The sequence below is a fragment of the Schistocerca serialis genome, unplaced genomic scaffold (assembly GCF_023864345.2).
Source record: "Schistocerca serialis cubense isolate TAMUIC-IGC-003099 unplaced genomic scaffold, iqSchSeri2.2 HiC_scaffold_543, whole genome shotgun sequence".
Taxonomy (NCBI): Eukaryota; Metazoa; Arthropoda; class Insecta; order Orthoptera; family Acrididae; genus Schistocerca; species Schistocerca serialis.
In genome coordinates this window covers 25,001-30,000 of record NW_026048128.1, presented here as the reverse complement: position 1 = coordinate 30,000, position 5,000 = coordinate 25,001, and the positions used below count along the sequence as shown (strand labels likewise).

Genomic DNA, 5,000 nt, shown 5'->3' with positions numbered 1-5,000 from the left:
CTACGCTATATCGTACCTTAACCTAACCTATATCGTACCTTAACCTAACCTATATCGTACCTTAACCTAACCTATATCGTACCTTAACCTAACCTATATCGTACCTTAACCTAACCTATATCGTACCTTAACCTAACCTATATCGTACCTTAACCTAACCTATATCGTACCTTAACCTAACCTATATCGTACCTTAACCTAACCTATATCGTACCTTAACCTAACCTATATCGTACCTTAACCTAACCTATATCGTGCCTTAACCTAACCTATATCGTGCCTTAACCTAACCTATATCGTGCCTTAACCTAACCTATATCGTGCCTTAACCTAACCTATATCGTGCCTTAACCTAACCTATATCGTGCCTTAACCTAACCTATATCGTGCCTTAACCTAACCTATATCGTGCCTTAACCTAACCTATATCGTGCCTTAACCTAACCTAATTTGTGCCTTAACCTAACCTAATTTGTGCCTTAACCTAACCTAATTTGTGCCTTAACCTAACCTAATTTGTGCCTTAACCTAACCTAATTTGTGCCTTAACCTAACCTAATTTGTGCCTTAACCTAACCTAATTTGTGCCTTAACCTAACCTAATTTGTGCCGTAACCTAACCTAATTTGTGCCGTAACGTAACCCATGTTGTGCCGTAACGTAACCCATGTTGTGCCGTAACGTAACCCATGTTGTGCCGTAACGTAACCCATGTTGTGCCGTAACGTAACCCATGTTGTGCCGTAACGTAACCCATGTTGTGCCGTAACGTAACCCATGTTGTGCCGTAACCTAACCCATGTTGTGCCTTAACCTAACCCATGTTGTGCCTTAACCTAACCCATGTTGTGCCTTAACCTAACCCATGTTGTGCCTTAACCTAACCCATGTTGTGCCTTAACCTAACCCATGTTGTGCCTTAACCTAACCCACGTTGTGCCTTAACCTAACCTACGTTGTGCCTTAACCTAACCCATGTTGTGCCTTAACCTAACCCATGTTGTGCCTTAACCTAACCCATGTTGTGCCTTAACCTAACCCATGTTGTGCCTTAACCTAACCCATGTTGTGCCTTAACCTAACCCATGTTGTGCCTTAACCTAACCCATGTTGTGCCTTAACCTAACCCATGGTGTGCCTTAACCTAACCCATGTTGTGCCTTAACCTAACCCATGTTGTGCCTTAACCTAACCCACGTTGTGCCTTAACCTAACCCACGTTGTGCCTTAACCTAACCCACGTTGTGCCTTAACCTAACCCACGTTGTGCCTTAACCTAACCTACGTTGTGCCTTAACCTAACCCATGTTGTGCCTTAACCTAACCCATGTTGTGCCTTAACCTAACCCATGTTGTGCCTTAACCTAACCCATGTTGTGCCTTAACCTAACCCATGTTGTGCCTTAACCTAACCCATGGTGTGCCTTAACCTAACCCATGGTGTGCCTTAACCTAACCCATGGTGTGCCTTAACCTAACCCATGTTGTGCCTTAACCTAACCCATGTTGTGCCTTAACCTAACCCATGTTGTGCCTTAACCTAACCCATGTTGTGCCTTAACCTAACCCATGTTGTGCCTTAACCTAACCCATGTTGTGCCTTAACCTAACCCATGTTGTGCCTTAACCTAACCCATGTTGTGCCTTAACCTAACCCATGTTGTGCCTTAACCTAACCCATGTTGTGCCTTAACCTAACCCATGTTGTGCCTTAACCTAACCCATGTTGTGCCTTAACCTAACCCATGTTGTGCCTTAACCTAACCCATGTTGTGCCTTAACCTAACCCATGTTGTGCCTTAACCTAACCCATGTTGTGCCTTAACCTAACCCATGTTGTGCCTTAACCTAACCCATGTTGTGCCTTAACCTAACCCATGTTGTGCCTTAACCTAACCCATGTTGTGCCTTAACCTAACCCATGTTGTGCCTTAACCTAACCCATGTTGTGCCTTAACCTAACCCATGTTGTGCCTTAACCTAACCCATGTTGTGCCTTAACCTAACCCATGTTGTGCCTTAACCTAACCCATGTTGTGCCTTAACCTAACCCATGTTGTGCCTTAACCTAACCCATGTTGTGCCTTAACCTAACCCATGTTGTGCCTTAACTTAACCCATGTTGTGCCTTAACCTAACCCATGTTGTGCCTTAACCTAACCCATGTTGTGCCTTAACCTAACCCATGTTGTGCCTTAACCTAACCCATGTTGTGCCTTAACCTAACCCATGTTGTGCCTTAACCTAACCCATGTTGTGCCTTAACCTAACCCATGTTGTGCCTTAACCTAACCCATGTTGTGCCTTAACCTAACCCATGTTGTGCCTTAACCTAACCCATGTTGTGCCTTAACCTAACCCATGTTGTGCCTTAACCTAACCCATGTTGTGCCTTAACGTAACCCATGTTGTGCCTTAACGTAACCCATGTTGTGCCTTAACCTAACCTATAATGTGCCTTAACCTAACCTAAAGTGCGCCGTAACCTAAACTATATTGCGCCTTAACCTGACGCACGTTGTCGCTGAACCTGCTCTGTAATTGTTATGCAACCCGTTAAAGTAGTGTAGTGTTGCCTAACCGCAACCCTCGCAATATAGTTCGCTACTCGCACTGCCCGGTCCCCTGTGTATCGCGTCATGTTAAACACCTTGCAGGTGTTGCTGACTTTCCACATGCTCCTGCTATACACTGTAGTGTGGATAGCAGCAGGACGTACATGCCCCCCCCCCTTCCCCCCTGCCTTCGCAAGCTGGTCGGTGAGAAGTTTGCATGTTCAATGCCCTTCGCATGCCGACGTACTCAGCCTACGTTGTGGTACGGCCTGTCACCTGTCCGCCGATGTACGCAAAACCCACAAACTGTACTGCACATTGCTCCGTATGTACTGAATGATACATCGTGGCCCATGTGACCGTATGACGACAGCGCCTAGCAACGGCGGACCATACAGTCCAAATATTGTGCACGCAGCTACGTGTCGTCTCCCTATAAGAGCTGGATTGCAGTGTGGTACGCCATACAGACGTGTGGGAGGAACGGACGCCCTGGATGGCGATCAGCATGAGCAGTCTGTTGATGTAGTGGAGCGTGTATTCGGACGTAGTCGTCTCTTCTCACACACCGTGATAGCATGTTGCACCGCGTTCCACATCTGCGACATGCTGCAGAGGCGGGCTGACAGTCGTTCGCGCAATGGACACCGCATACGTACGGGGTCTACCTTCCACGTGTTCTCTAGGCGTGCACATGTTGTTGCGTCTATGTGGGCAGACGTAGTGTGTTGTGACACCTGACACAGGCATGCAATACTCGTTGCAAATGGCGATGGACGTGTACGTTTGCTGGTGACGTTACGCAAATGAACAACCGGTAACCCGTTGTGGTGCGGTTGTTCTCGCTAGAGGTGAATCAGTGTTGGCGACGATCGGTCGAGCTATTAACCGGTTGTTTCAGGGATACCCACCATGCCCACGAACGTGAAAGGGGACCCACCATGCCCACGAACGTGAAAGGGGATCTGGGTGTGAGGCGATACGCGGCGGTGGCTGGGTGGGACCGTCCCCGGCCGGTGAGGGGGGGCCGCCCGGCGTGCTGGCAGCGCGGTGCGTGGGCGCACGCGCTACAGCCGGCTGGTGGGGGCGGCCGGTGGCAGGCGCGCCGGCCGACGGACGCGGCAGGCGGCGCAGCTGCGCGCCGGCGCCCCCTGCTCGCGGCGCCTTGCGGCCAAAGTAGGTCCTCGCGGGCCCGGTGCGAAGCGCGGTGGCCATCTGCAGTGTGCTGGTCCGATTGAGGACTTTGTGCGCTGAGGATGCGCCGCCGCCCGGCGCTCGGCGCCGCGACGCCGTCTGCTGCTCGGTCGCCCCAGCGGTTCTCGCAGGTGGTTTGTATCGCAGCTGTGCGGACGTGTTGGCGCGTGCGCTGTGCTGGGAGAGTTCGCTTCGGCACCCAAGTAGGGCTTTTGTCCTTCTGTGGCGCTGGCGTTGGAGCTGCCGGTCACCGTAGGTGGCGCGTGTTGTCTCCCGCCGGCAATGCCACGACAGCACGCTCCCGGGCCTCTGTCGGCAGCGGCAAGCTCAGTTGGGAGCACGGGTGGTCGCACCTAAAGCGTCTACTCGCCTAACTCCGGGCGATTGCGCCTCTCTCGAACCCGACCAAGTACTTAGGACGGCGCTGCGCGCCGCCGGGACCTGAGAGGGTTTCGAGGTGTGTTGTGCAGGGGAGCTCAGCCTCCTCCTGTTTGCAGAATAATTGAGCGGACGCTTGCGTGTTCGCGCGGGCCCCCGGGACACACTCCCGGGCGGCCGGCTGCTCAGCTCTAGTTGACGCAGCTCCCTGGTTGATCCTGCCAGTAGTCATATGCTTGTCTCAAAGATTAAGCCATGCATGTCTCAGTACAAGCCGCATTAAGGTGAAACCGCGAATGGCTCATTAAATCAGTTATGGTTCCTTAGATCGTACCCACGTTACTTGGATAACTGTGGTAATTCTAGAGCTAATACATGCAAACAGAGTCCCGACCAGAGATGGAAGGGACGCTTTTATTAGATCAAAACCAATCGGTCGGCTCGTCCGGTCCGTTTGCCTTGGTGACTCTGAATAACTTAGGGCTGATCGCACGGTCCTCGTACCGGCGACGCATCTTTCAAATGTCTGCCTTATCAACTGTCGATGGTAGGTTCTGCGCCTACCATGGTTGTAACGGGTAACGGGGAATCAGGGTTCGATTCCGGAGAGGGAGCCTGAGAAACGGCTACCACATCCAAGGAAGGCAGCAGGCGCGCAAATTACCCACTCCCGGCACGGGGAGGTAGTGACGAAAAATAACGATACGGGACTCATCCGAGGCCCCGTAATCGGAATGAGTACACTTTAAATCCTTTAACGAGTATCTATTGGAGGGCAAGTCTGGTGCCAGCAGCCGCGGTAATTCCAGCTCCAATAGCGTATATTAAAGTTGTTGCGGTTAAAAAGCTCGTAGTTGGATTTGTGTCCCACGC

The 5,000-nt window shown here is 51.2% G+C and overlaps 1 non-coding gene across 1 annotated transcript in view; it reads left to right on the top strand.

The window, feature by feature from the left end:
• Window positions 1-4,332: 4,332 nt before the first annotated feature.
• Window positions 4,333-5,000, top strand: part of LOC126447847 (small subunit ribosomal RNA) — a 1,909-nt gene continuing 1,241 nt past the window's right edge. The window contains exon 1 of the ribosomal RNA XR_007583919.1: window positions 4,333-5,000. This exon is cut by the window's right edge and continues 1,241 nt beyond it. This is a non-coding gene — a ribosomal RNA (small subunit ribosomal RNA).